A 19,197-nucleotide genomic window follows, 5' to 3' on the forward strand; every position below is an offset into this window, starting at 1 on the left:
GCAGACTCCAGGGCAGGACACGTCTCTACCCTACAGAAATTACACTGTATTGGGGGTGGGGAGATAAAACTAAGCACAAGCAAAGACACAAAACAAGGCAAGAGTTGAGAAACAGCTTCAGATGATGTTACTGGGGTTGCAACCGTACTTGCTTAAAGAGGTGAGGTTGACAAAGTGTCCCATGAGCTCTGAAGGGAGCAACCACATGGGTCCCTGGAGCAGGTTTGAAATGGACCCACCAGGGAAGTTCTTAACTGAATCTTTAAGGAGTTGGATGGGTGGAGAAAAATGGAGAAAACTTGTCCAGGCCGAAGGAAGTGCATGGTCAAGAGTTCTGAGATAGGAAAGCCCAGGGCACATTTAGAGAATAGAGAAAAATAGACCACTTGGTGTGAACTGAGTGGCTGGGAAGCTGAGTAATGGGAGGTATGTTCAAAGCATAGACTGAGGTCACACCCCATTGAATGTCAGTCTAAGGAGGTTTATCTTTTATGAAATGGAGTCCATTAAAGATTTGAGAAAGGAGAAGGGTTTTAGGAAAATTTGTCTTGCAGTAATGAGCTAGTGGGGATAAGATAAGGGAGGAGTGACTGGGGCAGGAAGTCAGGTTAGGAGGAGCTTACGTTACCCAGATATAAGGAGAAAAGGGCAACAGAAATATGCAAGGAAATCTAATCTCCTACTAAAATGTGTACCTGCAAATCCCTACGTGCCACATGCACACAGTATTCTATGCTCCCCATTCTTCCAAGTGGGTAATACATTTTTTTTAAAAAAAGTTAGAAATTATAGTCAACAGTGGCTGCAGTCTCATAATAACAGACAGAAGTTAGCCCCTGAATTAGAGGTTAAAAGAAATGAGTAAAACCCCTCAGTGGTGTCAGCTCTAAGCCATAGAGGTCCCTGCTCTTGGGACAAGGAGAGATTATAAGTGAGAGAAGCCAGATTCAAAGAGCCACATATTGTATGATCCCATTTATATGAAATGTTCAGAATGGGCAAATCCATAAAGACAGAAAGGAGATTAGTGGTTGCCAGGGGTGGGAGTAGGAGGGAATGGGACATGACTGCTAATAGGTGCAGGGTCTCTTTTTGGGTTGATGAAACAGGCTGAAATTAGATTTTTAGAATTACAATTGTAATTTAGAATTACAATTCTGTGAATATACTAAAAGTCACTCAGTTGTACCCCTTTTTTTTGTTTGTTTTTTGGGTTTTCTTAGCCACATCCCGCAGCTTGAGGGATCTCAGTTCCCTGACCAGGGATTGAACCTGGGGCCACGACAGTGAAAGCCCGGAATCCTAACCACTAGGCCACCAGGGAACTCCCCGAATTATATGCTGTTTTTGGAGGGTGGGGGCGTGCTGAGCTTCGAACCTAGGCCCACAGCAGCGAAGCACCAAGTCCTAACCACTGGACCACCTGGGAATTCCTTATTTCAATTTTTAAAAAATTACGATGGGAGAAGGACACTGGTTGTCCTCACATTTATTAATGCATTGATTTCCTTAAACTAATTGTTTCTTTCTTTAGCTACGCTGTGCTTCCTATTCTCCAAGTCAAACTGTTTTACTATCCCAAACAAGGTTTTGGGTTTATTCATGTAACCATTCGTTCATTCACCCATCTTACTATATAAGAATTACTATGTGAATTCTTATAAATGAAATACTATCTATATTTATGGCTATGAGCTCTTTTACAGTGAATCACTATGCTGGACCTTGGGGGTAGAAAGATGAAGAGTTACTACTACACATACTTCTGTTATTAGTTGTAACCCAGGCAACTATAAAATATGAAATGGACTTTCAGAAGCATTGTGGGAATTAAGAATCATAGGCAAACCTATGTGCTTAAGAATTTGAGTTTTCGGAGTGCTGACATCAATTCAAAGCACAGTTTTAAGCCAGAAAAGCACTCAGGACCTATATGTACTTAATAAACTGAATTATATTTCTCAGATATAAAGGTAGGCTGGGCTCACCTGGAGATCACTTAACCTAAGACAGATTAACTATCGAAAGGCAAGAGGCAGGCCAGCATTTATCATATGTTCACAGATGTGACTGGTGCCCTAGTGAGGCAGCTGGAAATGTAAAAGGCCAAGAAAGATGGAATCCTCTGAAGCGTGCACAAGGAGTTAAGCAATGAAGAATCTTAACAGGGTGGTTTGCATTAGGGCAAAGGTAAGATTCTTTTAGATAACATCGCCCCCTAGAGGTTTTCTAGAGCAGCTTCCTATCAATATTTCCATTTTGAAAGAACCACCAGGAACTTCCTCTGATTTCGATGATAAATATAAATATAAAAACATATTTTTATTTTTGCATTTTTATATTTTTTGCATCTATGTTTATAAAAAAGATTACTCCATACTTTTATCCCCTGATATCATCCTTGAATGTGCTGAGTGTTAACGTTATATTAATCTCAACAATGCGTTGGGTAGCTTTCTCTGTTTTTCTATTATTTGAAAAAGTTTGTGTAAGACAAGGATTACCTGTCCCTCCAATGTTTGGTAAAACCTCTAAAACCATTTAGGTCTACTGTCTGTCTGAAGAAAAGATGTTCAATTCTGACTTAACTTCCTTAGTAGTTACATGTTTATTTAGATTTTCTGTAACTTCTCCAGTCAATTTTGATATCTTAGCTTTCTAAGAAATTGTACATTTCATCTACAATTTCTAGTGTTTTGTCACTGAAAGAGTTCGGAACACGCCACCCCAAAATATGCCACTCTGGCATGTTGATTATTTTAAGTTAAAGCCACTTAAAAAACCAACAGATGCAGAAATGGTACTCTGACCTTCCTAAAAGCAAGAGAGAAAACTTCCACGTAAAAGGTACTCTCCCAACACCTGGGGAAGAAAGAAATTTTTAGCAGCAGAGGGTGGTACCACCCCACCTTCTGGGTGAAGTGAGATGGTATCTCCACCCCACAGGAAGCTGAAGCCAAGGAAAATCTGCACAAACGAACCACAAACGAACCTTTTTAAACTAAGCCTTATGTTCCTAGTCACTTTTCCATGGTTAACTGCTTTAGCCCAAGTTCCTTTGTCTTCTCACGTTTTCACAATTACCACTCTTTGTCCAACTTAATATATAAGTCGTAATGTTACCGAACCCAGGTCCAGCTGCTCGCCGCTCAAAAGCCAATAAAGAGGCGAGGTTGGTGGAAAGGAAAGTTTACTTTATTTTGGATGCCGGAAACCGGGGTGGGGGCAGGGTATGGAGGGCAGACTCGTGTCCAAAGGCCGACTCCCCCCCTGACAATCAGGGGGCAAGAGTTTTTATAGACAGAGGGAGGGGGCTACGTGGTGCAGAAGCTCTGACAGTCATCGGTGGTCTGACCAGCGTCATATCGATTGTTTTCGGTACAGTTAATCTTCAGTTCCGGGATTGGTTTGTTCCCATTTCTTTCGAGGCCAATTCTTGGAACTGTGGCAGCTTATGTACAGCTCACCGGATATGGCTCAGAATATTGTCTATGGACCTTAAGGAGAAACTAAAAGTCCTTGATTTTGCTTAATGACTAAACTATTATAATTTGTCTCCTTTGACTGTTTTCCTGTTCCTGCATTTTCTCACTTCTCTGATGAAACTTATTCTTTGGCTCAATTTTTTCCACAGATAAAAGGCAGGCTGAGGACATGGGGGGTGGGGGGAAGGACCATAGGGTCCTGCTCCATTTCAGTAACTCAGACTGCTTCTTTGGGTCTTCATTTCCTCGTGAAGGTGATTTCGGACGCACGCAGCAGTAAGCAGCAGCTTGTAACAAGCAGCAGTGAGCAGTAGTTGGAAGCAAGATCTTAGTTCCCTGACCGGGAGTCCTAACTGCTAAACCACAGAAGCCAGCGGCTAGGGCCTAAACCCCTGCCTTGTCAGGAAAGAATTCAAGCGAGGAGGCAGAAGGTAAAGAGAAATGTAAAAAGTTTTTTGGAAAAGCACAGTACATGCGGAAAGACGCACAGGCGCACAGGCAAACTCCGAGAGAGAGAGTCGCACCTTTGGGAAGTTTAAATCCTTTATGAGGGGCCAGTTTTCTGGGTCCTTGTCTCCCTTCTGGCCAATCATCTTGCTTTGTCCCCCTAGGCTAATTTGTCTCAGGACCCTCCCCGTAGGTGCGCACGCACTTCTCAGCTAAGATGGATCTCCACACAAAGGATTGGGGGAGGTGGGGAAGCAAGACTCATCAGGGCCTGGCGTTGTTCCCTGACTTTTGACCCCTAAGGAGACTTTCTGTGCATGTTTAGTGTCTCCCTTGCCCCAAGGAGGGGGGGAACGGAGATCCCTTGATCCTTTACTCAAACAAGGTTTTGCCCCTCTTTGTTCTTGCCATAACTGTTATCTTAAGGCATCCACAAGAGACAAATCTTGGCTATTTACCCTGTCCCTGTTATAGCTTCCATTTTGGAGAGTAAACAGGAGGCTGATTTTAAATGTCTAACCGGGAGCCCATCTAACTCCTGTCTCAGGAAATGCAAACAGGAGGCTAGTTGTAAGGGTCCTGCCTGAAGCCCACTTTTTTCCTACCCCAAGAAATGTAAACGGGAGGCCAGTTGTAAATGCCTAGCTTGGGGCCCATCTATCTCCTGCGTCAAAGGCACCCATTAAATACATTTGTATGCTTTTCTCTTGTTAATCTGTCTTTTGTTACAGGGGTCCTAGTACAGAACCTAGAAGGGTAGAAGGAAAAATTTTTTTTTCCTTCCCTACATCACAGCACTATCTTACCGTATCTACAGTTGAGTTCTTTTTTAGTATACAGTGTTTGAAGAGGCAGTTCCTGTGCAAAGTAACCGTTTAAAAATCTGGGTCTAAATAATAAAGAAAATATATTTATAAATTTACAAAAATCATTTTCTTAGAAACTAAAAAAATGCATTGAACTCATTGGTTAAAAGTGAAATCACGAAACATTTATTCTGGAAAACAGCGGAGGTGCTATTTATTATAACAGGTAGGATACAGCTAAATTTAGCCTAAGTGCATTTATTTAAAACACAAACACGATAAAATAAAAGGTTCAACTCGCGACCCTAGAAAAGGAAAATCAGAGGAAACTAAAACGAAGATGGGAAAAAGACACCAGCACGACGCTGCGGCGCTTTACGGCTGTCGCGCTACACCTATCTGTAGGCAAGGCGGCCGTGGATCTGGAGACTAGGTGCTGGAGCCGAAGCCCCGGCCCAAAAAAGGGGAGGAGGAGTGCGGGGCGACAGCTGCGGGCAGCGGGTGGTGCTTTGTCGTCGCTTGTCTGGGCCACGTCCCGCCGCTTTTCCGGTCTCTGCGCCTGTGCAACCTGCTGGGCGCCACAGGCAAGGTGGGCCTGCTTTTCGCTCAGCGGGTGTTTGGTGCTTGCGGCGCAGGGAGGGCGCGGGAGCGGAGAAGCGGGCAAGTATAAGGAGTGCGCCTCCGGGAGGGTTACATCACGCGACCGGCGTGGTGGCTGGGCTGCTCACGCGCCCACGGACGTCAGCCAGCGCAAGCCTCCCCGGCCGCGACCCTGAAACAGCAGACAACTGCGCCCGCCGCCCGGACCTCCCCGAGCGGAAGCGCGAGTCCTGCCTCTGCCCGGCGGCTCCTGAGGACGCGCTCTGGCGGCGCGGGAGAGCCTGGCCGGGGCGCGCAGGGCCAGCCTGGCCTACCGCGGGCTGTCCTTCCTGGAGCTGTGGGGCAAAGTCAGTTGCGCTGGGCACGTCTTTCCTACCTTCGTTAGTGTTTTGGGTGCTTGATCTATCCGTTTCTCATGCACATAGGTAAGAAATCTTACACTGTTGTTGAGATTATGTCAGATTTTTTTTTTTTTTCCTTGCCAGTCTGTCAGCTTTTACAATGCATCGCTTGGGGTTATATTTTCAAACGCGTACAAGTACCCTTCCGGTATGCAGCCGGGATTGGAGTAGAAGCACTAGCCTCGGTTGCCAAATTTAAAGGGGCGCCAAAAAACTCAGTAACGAAGACAAGTCACATTTTAATGCAGCATTTTTTAAAATAAGAATTAATACAAAGACATATATGATGAATGAAATACTGCAATTTTAAATAAAAACAAAATTCGACCCTGCGCTTGCACGACTCACCTCGGTCACATCACTTCCCCACCCTATTCTCAGCCTTGGGTGAACCTTCTTGGTGAATTGATTGTACTTATCCTTCCCTAAGATTCCTCTAGGGCTATTACAGACTTTTGCGTAAATTCTGTTTTTCTGATATTAATAGCGTGACACTAAACTTTTGGTTAAATTTATTTATCCATCTTATTTTGTATTTTCAGTCATCTTTTTTCTTTGCTTTTTTTCCCCTTCGGTTGGATTGATAAGTTTAATACATTTCCTTCAAAAGTTTTTTTAATGAAAACTTAGGCTTGGTTAGGTCAAGAAAAAACTTCCCTGGGAGAAGAGCAACAATATCTCATACAAATCTTTTTGAGTTTGAATCAAGTATTATTTTACAATGAAGGTAATTGCCACATCAGTACAATTCAGCAGCGTTTATTGAGCGCCTGCCTTGTGTCAGTCATTGTTCCAGGCACTAAGTATACAAAAATTAGTGAGTCACTGTACCTGAACTCAGAGTCCCTACCCTAGCAATTTCCTAATATCTTAGAAGACCTCCTTGCTGCATGTGACATTTTTACCCTTTCCGTCCTAGAAATTTTCCATATCCCTGATTTTCAAGACATTAAATTCCTCATTCCCCTAATACAGTCATTCCTCTGTATCCAACTGAGGACGTTATCTCCTGCCACTTTAAACTTACTCCTTTTCATTTTCTCATCTCATTTAACCATCGTTTACAGTTACCCAAGCCAGAAACCCGTGTGTCTTTCCATCCTCCTGCACTCCACAGCCAGTCACAAACACCTGTAAATTTTACTCCCTGGACATTTCTCAGATTTGTCTCCCCCTTTTCGTCCCTGTTACCACTGCCCAAGTTCCAAACCTCATCAGTTTGCTCCTGGCCAACTGACCCTCCCAGTTGCCTCTGTTTTCCCAGTCTTGCTCTTTCCCCACGTGGATCTGAGGTCTCACAACGCCCTGTGCTTTTCTGTCTTTACCATATATAAAATTAAGCGTTTACACGACTGTCTTTTGACTGTGAACTCCCTCAGCATACCTTTATACCCACACCACATAGCACAGTGCCTGGCATTAGTGCTGAATGTCTCTTGAGCTGATCTAAACTCTGTTGTAGTCTTATATCATGTTTCCTTTTATCTTGTTTTAAGGCTTTTAAATATTTTTCCTTTTTAAAAAAATAAGATTATCGTTTTTTGATCAAGGTCTTATGTCTCAAGTGTCCTAAAATTACACAGTGCTTTTCAGAAACATACCATCCCCCCACCCTCAAGTAATTAGGGGTCAATTCAGTATGATGAATCATTTGTCCATTATATTTAATTTTATATAATTAAATATTATATTTAATATTTTAAAGATGATGATATTAGTATCATTAAAAGCATTTTGTCTTATTATAGTGTTATTGCCGTTGATTCTGTTGGTTTTGGGTTGTCATCATTGTTTCCAGTATTAAGTGTCAGAGTTGGATGGTTAATGGGAATGTCTGTCCCTGATTTGATTTTATGTCTATGATCCAGTTTTAGTCAGTAACTAGAAGGCTTTAAAGATTTCCCTACTCAAGACCTTTTAAGACCAGCACTAAAACACTGCACATCAAATTTGGATATAAAGATTAGATTCTGGGTTTTAAGGAAAGGATTCTGTTAATGTACGGAGGTGACCCAGTTTCCTGTCTTCCTTAGATGGATGGCTAAGTACGGTTCCCAGAGCTCCAGTATGGTTGTCCCTTGGGGGCTTATTAGAAATGCAGTTTGAAAAGTACCAGTACAAAGAATTGTAAGATCGGATCGTAACAAACGGCACCGCGAAACAGAGGAAAGCTTCAAGTGAGCTTTATTAGGGAGCGCTGCCGGGCGAGGTTCACTGGTCCGAGAGAGGTTCACTGGTCCAAGAGAAAGGGGCCAGAGAAGTTGCACCCGGGCGAGAGTTGGGCAAGATTTTATAGGGGAAGAAGGGAAAGGGGTGTGGTGAATCTGGGAGGGCGCAGGGTATTCCTTATTTGGTGGTCTTTTCGGGTATCCTGGGGGACCGTTAGTCCCGCCCCTCGAAAGGCGGGAAGGCTGGGCCGGGTTCAAAGACCCCAGGTCAGTTCCTGGAACTGGGTGGTCCGGAGAGTTTCGCTCTGATGCAACCTGTGAATCCGATTGTGTTCCCCTGCTTCGGGCCAGTTAGCCTTACAAGAATACTTTATGGAACACACAAGAAAGGAAACAGAGCAAAGGTACATGCCATTGTTAGAGAAATATTCCCAGGATAAAGATAAAAATGATAAGAAAGATTCACTTGGCTGCTGTCAGTATCTCAAGTCCATAAGTGTAACTTAAGAATGGCAATAGGTACAAAAAAATTTTTTTTAATTATAAAAAGAATGATAGTAGTTAAAGAAATGTTCCAAATATGGTTGGGGACACATTTCCCCTTCCAGTGAACTTCACACCTTAATGGAGCCACTCACACTGTGGATGCCTACAGACAAAGGTGTCCACTGCTGTCACCATATAGGCAAGAAGGGGTCACGAAGATATGATGCATGAAGCTGCTGTGCCCAAATAAAGTTCTCCCAGAGACTTCTTAGAGCCCTGAGATAATGTTTGTGTAATGGAGAGTGAATGAGGGTTTTTCTTTAGTTAATCTGAACAGATTTGGTCACCAGTACTTCTTACATCATGGACACTGGAGTGCTCAGGGGGTAGTCTTGAAGGGGGTTAGGTAATTTTTTGCCATAGAGACATGCTGACAGGCATTACTGCACAGTTATTAGGTGTGTGGAGACAGACTACCAGGTTCAAGCCCTGGCTCTGCCACTTACTAGCTGATGTTGGGTGAGTTACTTAATACTCTGTGTCCCAGTTTCTTTATCTGCAATATGGAGATGGTAATACACCTACCTCATGGGGTTGTGAGGCTTGTATGAGTTTATACATTTAAGTGCTTAGAACAGAAGTGACAAATAGTAAACAATAAATGGAAACAAAAAAGACATCATCTGGAGGTCAATATACAGCACAGTGCCAGCTCCATAGTAGGTATCCCGGTGTCTGAGTGTTTGTGGAATGTGTCCATTGTCAATGTATTGCCCCTTAGCTTCAAATTCACCCTTAATTGCCTATTCTATGAAATTAAGATGGGCCCTTGTAGTGTAAGTGCCTGAAAGCCACCTTTTTTGATTGTAATGTAAGTGGCTGACATTAAGCTTTTGATTTCCAAGGCACCCATTTCAGAGGCATCCACAGAATAAACATATTGTCAGCTGCACAACTAAAGAGCCAGACTGCCCCATCCTTGGCCCCCTCTCCCTCCAGTGAGACACCTCCCTGTGAAGAACTTTCCCCTGCAAACTGGAGGGCAGACCTGGTGATTTTTTTTTTGCCATTCAGTGAGCATGGCTGTGCCCTCCAACAAGGTCTTGGTCTCAGCTGGGCAGGGAAGGGGTGCAGGATCTCTTCCCTGAGTACTCTATTTTGTCCCGGGAAAATCTGCTATTCCTGTATGCTTTAGTGTCCTCTTTCTAGCCTGTCTCTTGTTATAGTTGATAATTTGTTGTATTAAACTTCTGCTGTTCTAATTATTGTCTGGTTTCTGTCTCTTGATAGGACTCTTAATTGATAATGAATGAATGAAACTTTAATGTTCCAAGAAGTTTGTTGTCTGTTAAGATGAATGATGCAAACTTTTAAGAAATGACTATATGTGTTGTACAGATATGCTGTTACCTATGATTAAGTGGAACAAAATATAAAGCAGTATGTAGATTGTGTTTTGTGATTTATAAGAAATATTTATATTTGGACATTCAGACAACCAAAATATAGGTCATTCACATGACCAAAATATATTTCTCAGATATATTTGATCTTCAAATATACGTGAGTTCCTGGCTCACAACTCCCAAAACGCTTGGAATTGCCTTTTAATAAGAGCAATGGGAGCATCTTTTGTTAAAATATTTGGTTTTCTTGTCCTCAGTTCCCGAAAATGCTTCAAACCATAAAGGTGAAATGAGTGTCTGGTCATTATTGGTAATAAGCCCTTTCCACCACAACTGGGTTCATGTTAATGAAGGTAACTTTTGCAAAGCGCCTAAGGATGCGGGCTGGTTAGGGTTGGAGCTTTTAGTTCCACCCGGATTTACAGGGAGGAGAGAGGGGCTGGAGGTTGAATCAATCACCAATGGCTGGGAATTCCCTGGCAGTCCAGTGGTTAGGACTCCTCGCTTTCACTGCTGAGGGCTCGGGTTCGATCCCTGGTCAGAGAACTAAGACACCACAAGCTGCACAGCATGGCCAAAAATAAATAAATAAAAATCACCAACGGCCAATGAGTTAATCAATCATGCCTATGTAATAAAGCCTCCATAAAAGCAAAAAAAAAGGAGGGGGTTTGGAGAGCTTCTATGTTGGGGAACCAAAATGCTTCCATGTGCTGCCGTGCTGGGCCCAAAGCTCCACAGGACAGAAGCTCCTTTGTTCGGGACCTCACCCTATGTATCTCTTCACTCAGCTGTTGATTCATATCCTTTGATATCCTTTGTGATAAATCAGTAATCTGGTGAGTAAGCAGGTTTTCCTAAATTCTATGAGCCCTCTAACAAATTAATCAAACCCAAGGAGGGAGACCATTGGAACCACCCATTTATAGCCAGTTGGTCAGAAGCACAGGTAACAATGTGGGCTTGCGATTGGCACCTGAAGTGGAGGGCAGCCTTGTGGGGCTGACCCCTTTGCCTGTGGAATCTGATTCTATCTCTGGGTAGATAGTGTCAGAATTGAGAGGAGTTCAGTGTTGTTTGTTGGTCTGGGGAAACCTACACAAATGTTGGAATTGGGTACAGGAACGTTTTCATGGTCCTATTTAATGTTTTTAAAAATCTGTGTGGTTATGCGTGGTTAAGCAGTTCCCCAAGTTCATGTAGTTAGAATTCTGACCTGGCGTTTTGGAGTCCAAAGCTCACACTCTTCCCAGTATGCCAGCATTTCTTAAACTGGGTTTCATAGACGTCTGGGGATGTGTTCTCAGGGTCCGTGAGCTCTCCAGACAATGCCTAAATTTAATATTTCATCTCAATGATAATCTTTACATAGACATGTTCTGGACCTTCTGGAAGACCATCTTAAAGGAGCACTTGCAGGACATTTGAATTTTGCTTTAAGTTTATGCTAGTGTTGTTACCAAGTCAGATACTATCTTAATTGTCCCAGGCCAATAAGAGAACAGAGTGGAGTTTCAAAATGGATTCATGCTAAGGGAGGGGCAAATTATACCATCAGGGTTCAAACAGAAAAAGATGGTGGGGAAAAAAACACTTCTTATTCTGAACAGGGTAGTTAATGCACATGAAACTCAAAACCTGCACCTCGAGTATCAGTGCTATATTCATGTTTGGAATAGCGATTTTCGTTTTGGCCAAACATTAACATTAGGTTAAATTAATATTGTTACATTTAAATCTTCTTGGCTTTGTAGTTGTGGTTTTATTTAAATTTTAAATTTATTTTGGTTTTACAGTTGCAGAAGATACATACATAAACACATATATATGGGGTTTATACCTAGTTATATGTTTATACATCAAGTGATGTAGTAAAATAATTTAAAAGTCATCATTGAGAATAAAGAGAATGTTTTTCTTTAAAGGGGCCCATATATGACTGAAATTTGAGAAGATTGCTATTATAAGAAGCCAGTCTGCTTCTCTAGATATAGAAAAGGACATTAAAAAAAACCAAACAAACCTGAACTACATTATAAAGATGATGATTGGGTTTTTTTTAACCAAATCTAGATGCTAAATCCAATAATGTTATTGAACTCAGGGAAATCAGGACCTATTGTTTTAACTAAAGGGCACACTTGGAGAGAAACTGAAGGGCAGATTTACTGGGCACGTCTTGTCTGGCTTCTCAGGAAGCACTCCTGGTGAAACAGAGTCCCAACTGTTCAGAACAACTTTCAAGCACAAATGTATATTCTTCCAACCCTCCTTAGTGAGTCTTCTATGATTAAAACAAACAAAAGATAAAGTTTTCTTTTAGGATGCAAGCAGCAAGTCCCTAGCAAGTATCTCTAATCAGGAGCCATCCTGCACTGAGAAAATAGGTTGTCACAGGAAATGGGAAGAAAGCCAATTTGGAACATAAGCAAAATCCCCCAACTTGTATCTGCTGGACAAAGTGGACGCTTAGTCTTTAACGCACAATAAAAACAGCAAGGCCCACAAAGCCCTAGGTTGTGGCTTTAAATAATCTGGCTCTTGGCCACTGGATGATAGACATTTTTATGGAGTCGGAATTGAGTTCTGGGAGCCGGCAGCCACGTCAGCAGGTGTGGAGTATGCCCTATCTTTGAGGAGAATCCAGGGCTTCTAATTATGGGTAAGTCAACTGCTCCCTGATTTATGCAGAATATTTTGGGGATGCCAGTTACTGAGCCATCACATCAAGATGGACACTTCAGGCACCATTAAGAGAATGGAACATTTAATGCCTCAAAAAACAAAATGTATTTCCCAAAGTCCCACACGGCCATGGGCCACTTCCCTATCCCCTCCCTCAGCCTGAGACAATTGCCAGGGCCATGTATACCTCCTTCCCTGCGCTGCTCAGTATTCACTTTCCTCCCTCCCTCCCTCCCTCCCTCCCTCTCTCCCTCCCAACCTGACCTTTCTCCCAGCCTGAATTCATTACAACCTCCCACAAGGCACCTGAGACACACAGACACTTGAATGGACGTTTGGCACGGAAAGCAGTGGGCTTGCCCCTCAGTTCCACAACTGTTCTCAGGCCTACTCTCATGTATTTTAACCCCGACATCACTTATTTTTAAATAAGAAAGCTGGAGCTTCCCAGACAATGTGATTTCCCTGTGACCCAAACTGCCTTAGGAAAAAGGCCCAAGACTAACCCAGAAAGTTACTGTTGGGTCTCCTCAGCTCTTTCTTATCATCGCCAACTGTTCCTTTTCAAACACCTCTGTGTTTTGTGGTCCCACCCCCTCTGCCAGAGCTCAGTCCCATGCAGACCTTGGCCTTGGGTCTGGCAGGCTTCCCTCATTACCCTGCCCCCTCCACCGGCCCCTCCCTCCCTCCTCTCCTGGAGGAGGGCGGCTGCTGCTCCTGCGGCTGGATTATAAAATAGGCCCGGAAGCTGAACGGGGAGTTGTATACACTTTTATTTCAAAGCTTTATGTGAGGAAAAAAAAAAAAAACTGCATTGCCAAGACTAGGAATAAAGCCTTAGCTGGTAGACTTTTGTTTAACAATGGGGGTGAGTCCTAAAATTTTAATGGTGAAATTTTCTGAAAAATTTACAGAAACATATAAACTGAAAACCTTTTTGGTTTGCTAAGATAAGTGGCTAGAGATGAAGAACTGTGCTCAGTAATAAAGCTCAGTAGATTGGGGCACTCTATTGGGAGTCATAGAATGATAGCCACCTCCAGAGTAGGACAGAGGCTGGTCTGCTCTAGCTAGTTCTTGCCGGGGAGTGGGGAACCATTGTTGCCAGATCTGACTTTTCAAGAGAAGCTCTAAAATCTAATTCGTATGTGTGTATATATGAGTATGTGTATTTGGAATCTGTCAGTTTAAAAACGTTGGCTCGGGACTTCCCTGATGGTCCAGGGGTTAAGACTCCGCACTTCCACTGCAGGGGGCACCCGCTCGATCCCTGGTCGGGGAACTAAGATCCCACAGGCCGCCCGGTGCGGCCAAAAATAAATAAATAAAAATATTTTTAATTAAAAAAAAAATGTTGGCTTAATTTTTCAAAAAGCAGACCAAACAAAACTTACATTTCACCTCTTCTGAATTTAGAGACTCTATTCAGGGTAAAGTTTCAGAAAAGAAGACAGTGGAAAAGAGTCAAATCAGTCAAGTATTAAATACCTATATTTAGGGTTTCCTAAATACAGTAGAAAAGATTGCCTCCAGTCCAGACGCAGTTATAGTCTCCATATATATGCTAGCAAATCACAATAGAAGTTCTCTTTGATATAATTTGTATGGTTCAATCATCTCCTTTATCCTGTGTTCCTTTTTAAAGATCAGACTGAAGTTTTGGTTTTCAGTAACCACAGGGCTGACTTTGATCAGAAAGCTTGCAACTTACCAAAACATAAACCAGAGGTCCAGTCTGTCTTTCTTCCAGGAATATGCACACTTGTATTCAGACAGTTCAGCAGGTCAGGGTAAGGGGGAAGACAGTTGAATAATAGGGGCTTTCCTCTAGCCTCTACCCAGGGATTCTCTTAAGATACTATCATCAGAAAAGAAAGCACTGCTCAAAGTTGCACTGGTGGCAAATTACTGATATTTAAGTGCAAATGAGTTTCCTTCCTAAAATTGCCTCTTGGAGTTGAGGAATTTAAACCAACGCCACTCTCACGTAGATAATTGGAAATCTGACCCCTAACTGCAGAAGTACCTCACTCCTTCCAGCTCCATCTTGGAAGGCAGCCCCCCTCCTTCCCCTGGAGGCTTAGATAGCCAGCCGGCCACTCACCTTCTGAGGGCTGAAGAGCCACCCAGGCAGCCAAGGCCACGAGAGCGAGTCCTGTCCGCTGCATTCCTGCCTGCCCCAGCAACTCGACAGCACTGCAGGTGAGCCTGTTAAGATCAGGAAATGAGGCTAAAAGTGCCCTTGGGTGCAGAGAAAGAGCGTGGAGGAAAGCAAGCCAGAAAGCTCCACCCTGGTAGGTGCTAGGGTACCTCTTTCTCATGTTTCTTTCCTTGAAACCAGGCTGTTTCTTAAGACCAGACCTGTGTTCAACCACCTGAGGGATCAGGTGATGTCTGTGGTGATCTGACCTCTGGTGAGATTGCTGTGAGTTTGGAGGTGTGCATCAATTTGGGGACCATTAAAAATAGCTACCTACATGAATTCCTCCACAGTTATAAATCAGAATTTTGGAGGAGAGAACCAGTAATTTGAAGTTTTAAAAAGCTCCGTAGGTGATTCTGATGGATACCTCTATTGAGAACCATTGCGTAAAGGAATCAGTTTTTTAGTAGCTTATTGAAACTGAGTTTCTAGGGACAAAGGTGGCAAGTCATAAAAAACATTATCTGGTGGAAAGATGGGAAAATTCAACCCCATTCTGGTCTTGGTCTGCAGCCAAAGTGTTTCCAGTGAGGCTGTTAGTTTATTTAGGAGAAAGGTAATAAGACAGGTAGAGGGGCTATGCCTGGTAAAAAAGAGCCCCAGAGCAGGTGTGAGCAGGCATGAGGAGGTGTGGGCTGTAGTCCAGCTTTGTCACTAATCAGCTTTGTGAATACAGCTATAGGGTAGGCTGAGGGTAGTTGGGTTCTAATCCTGCCTTTTCTACTAACTGGTTACATAACCTTAGCAAATGTTCTTTAAATAAGAAGGCAGGCTGCATGACCTCCAAAGTCCTGCCGTGCTTCCTCTAACTGCACTGTCTCATGCAGTAGCTTCTTGTCCATATGTGGTCCTTTAGCATTTGAAATGTGCTAGTCCAAATTCACATGTGCTGTAAGTGTAAAATACACACAGAATTTCAAAGACTTGGTACAAAGAAATATAAAATATCTCGTTAATAATTTTTGTATTGATTATATGCTGAAATGATAATATTTGATATATTGAGTTTCATAAACTATATTATTAAAATTATTCACCTGCTTTTTTACTTTTTTTAATGTGACTACTCAGAAAATTCTAAATTACTTATGTAGCTTACACTATATTTGCATTGGGCAGCGCTACTTTATAAGGTCAAGAGCTCGAGGTCAGAATTGTCCCCCAGCTGTCAAGTTGTGGTACTTAACCAAGCTCTAATTTCACTATCAAGAACTGGAGTTATAATACAATAGGAAATGGGAGCTTTGTGGGCACAGGGCTAGGCCAAGAATGGGAAGACCTAGTCATGCAGAGCAGCCGTTCCAGACTCTGCCACTAAGCAAAGGTCTTAAGACTCTTGCTGAAGTTCTCGGCTGCAGAGGTGACTGTCAAGGCCCATGAAGCTATATGCACCCACCACAACTGAGCAGCCTCTGGACCTAGCAGAGGACCAGGTGCTCTGAAGGTGAGTCAGGGAAGCTGCACAGAAGTTATGTTCTGAAACAGCCACAGTTAAGAAATTATTTTGATTTACAGAAACAACACAGGTACATAAACATTCAGTCACCAGCCTGCCACTGTGCCTGAAGTTCCTGCCCTAAGAGGCCTTCTTGAGGGTGGCTTCTGTGCAGTAGAAAAAAGCCTCTGTTCAGATGAAATGAAGGATGACTATTGGGTAATAGGAGTGATTTTAATCAAACAGGAAGGCTGGGCTCGGTTTTGATGAACCTGGGATTAGACAGACCCTGTGTACTTTTTCGAGAACTCTTACTTGTTTCTCTATTTAACAGGAAAGCTTCCCTTTCACTGTGTGCCTCTCTCCTCTGCTAGGAAATGTCACCATGGGCCTTCCAGGAAAAAGACCTAGGGACAGAATCTGGACTTGGAGAGCACAGGGGCCCCTCCTTGAGTGTCACAGGTTATTAGTACTTTCCCTCTCCTTCCTGGGGGTCACTGCTGAGATGGTGGCTTGGGTAGTGGTAACCTGAAGACAGTTGGTGTGGTTCGTGGAACCAAAAGCATTAAAGCTTGCACTTGTGAAATTACCACCTTTAGAATGGCAGCCTTGGGGCAAGGCATTAAGTCAGCCTGGTGTTAAAAAGCAAACCTGACATCCACCAGCAGATCAGTTTGACTGGGGTGAGGGCAAAATTGGGATGGGACTTTGTCTGGAGAGAACATGGTGCAAGCTGTAATTATGGGGTGTGTAGGTCTGTGTGTGACAGGGTGTTCACTAGGCAGATGTGGACCAGAATTAACTGGGAAGGAGTTTCAGGAGTGGTATCAGGGCTTCCCTGGTGGCCCAGTGGTTGAGAGTCCGCCTGCCGATGCTGGGGACACGGGTTCGTGCCCCGGTCCGGGAAGATCCCACATGCCGCGGAGCGGCTGTGCCCGTGAGCCATGGCCGCTGAGCCTGCGCGTCCGGAGCCTGTGCTCCGCAACGGGAGAGGCCACTTGTGTGAGAGGCCCGCGTACCGCAAAAACAAAACAAAACAAAACAAAACCGAGTGGTATCAGAGCAACTTTGATTATTTAAATATTGTTATCTGGGCTCAGGGCTTCTACAAAACCAAATGAGGAGGAGCCTGGGAAACGTATGCCTTTAGGACCTAGGGGAAAGGTAGTTGGAGGGTAGAGCAATAGAATGAAAACAGTTTGAGTACAATCTAAAACTGTATGGTTTTGTGTTTTCCATTGTCCTTGGCAAAGAATACCAGGTTGCAAACTTAAAAAAAAAAAAATTTATACACACACACACACACACACACACACGTGCACATACATATATTTTACTTTACCCGGAAAAACCAAATCGTTTTCACTTTAAAGAGAAGTAAAGTGTGAACCTCCGACTGTCATAAAAATACTTGATGCCATCCAGGCCCTAGAAATGGCCAGTTTGGGTTAGGGAGATGAAGATTTCTAAACAGTAGCTTTCACAAAATAAAATTAATTTCCCTTGAAGATTTGTCTTGAAATAAGTATATAGATTGATATTTTGAAAATCATGTCAACTTTTATTTTTGTTTTATTTTTATTTTTTGGCCACATCACACGGCATGCAGGATCTTAGTTCCCCGACCAGGGATCGAACCCCTGTCCCCTGCAGTAGAAGCGTGGAGTTCTAACCACTGGACTGCCAGAGAAGTCCCCATGTCAACTTTTAAATGTCCTAGAAGAATTTAAAATTTAATGGGCTCCTCCATTAATCTTTGGGTGATGAGAATAATCACCTTTTAACCTCTGTGATATGAAGAGCCAAACAGGGGTCTCTGTTTCAAAACTGAGCTTCAAATACTTTATGGTAGGCTCTGAGTTACCATTTTTGAATATAGTATGTTGTTCCTTCTGATTATAAAATTATATTGGGTCCACTGTAAAAAAATTGGAATATGTAAAAAAATATAAAGAAGGAAAATGTTTAAATATCCAGAAATAAAGTTTCTTAACCTTTGGTGCATATTCCTCCAGTGTTACTTCTGTGCATATTCATTCATTGAATAAACCTTTATTTGGGATCTACTCTTTTTTTTTTTTTTTTTTTGCGGTACGCGGGCCTCTCACTGTTGTGGCCTCTCCCGTTGCGGAGCACAGGCTCCGGACGCGCAGGCTCAGCGGCCATGGCTCACGGGCCCAGCCGCTCCGCGGCATGTGGGATCTTCCTGGACCGGGGCACGAACCCGCGTCCCCTGCATCGGCAGGCAGACTCTCAACCACTGCGCCACCAGGGAAGCCCAACATTTGGATGTTTATCTTTTTGATTTTTTATCTGTAAGTATAGTTTATTCTTACAAAAATAGAGTCATATAACACTTTCTGTTTTGTGACTTTAAAAAAATTGAAGTGTAGTTGATTTAGAATATTATAGTAGTTTCAGGTATACAGTATAGTGGTTCAGCATTTTTATAGATTACTCTCCATTAAAAGTTATTACTAGATAATGGCTATAATTCCGTGCTATGCAATATACCCTTGTTGCTTATCTATTTTAGACATAGTAGTTTGTATCTATTAATCCTACGCCCCTATTTTGCCCCTCCCCCCTCTGTTTTGTGACTTTATATTAATCAGGAATAGCTCTCCATAGCCAAACCTATGGATCTGCATTGTTGTTGTTTTTTAATAAATTTATTTATTTATTTATGTCTAAGCTGGGTCTTTGTTGCTGCACGCGGGCTTTCTCTCGTTGCAGAGAAAGGGGGCTACTCTTCGTTTCGGTGCGCAGGCTTCTCATTGTGGTGGCTTCTCGTTGCAGAGCGTGGGCTCTAGGCGTGCGGACTTTAGTAGTTGTGGCACACGGGCTTACTTGCTCCATGGCATGTGGGATCTTCCCAGACCAGGGCTCGAACCCGTGTCCCCTGCATTGGCAGGTGGACTCCCAAACACCACCACCAGGGAAGCCCTGTATTGTTTCTTTATCTTGCAAGGGTTTAATAGTATTCAATCACATGGTTTTGCCGTAGTTTATTTACTAGATTCTACTCAGTTTTTGGATATTTAGGTAGTTTGGTTTTTCCCTTTTCTGGTATTT

The 19,197-nt window shown here is 43.0% G+C and overlaps 1 long non-coding RNA gene across 2 annotated transcripts in view; it reads left to right on the forward strand.

Annotated features, from left to right (window-relative positions):
- Positions 1-5,145: 5,145 nt before the first annotated feature.
- Positions 5,146-19,197, forward strand: part of LOC137221262 (uncharacterized) — an 87,675-nt gene continuing 73,623 nt past the window's right edge. For both annotated transcript variants that reach the window (XR_010941953.1, XR_010941952.1), the window contains exon 1: positions 5,146-5,327. This is a non-coding gene — a long non-coding RNA (uncharacterized lncRNA). The remainder of the gene's footprint in view (positions 5,328-19,197) is intronic.

The sequence above is a fragment of the Pseudorca crassidens genome, chromosome 3 (genome assembly GCF_039906515.1).
Source record: "Pseudorca crassidens isolate mPseCra1 chromosome 3, mPseCra1.hap1, whole genome shotgun sequence".
NCBI classification, from domain to species: domain Eukaryota; kingdom Metazoa; phylum Chordata; class Mammalia; order Artiodactyla; family Delphinidae; genus Pseudorca; species Pseudorca crassidens.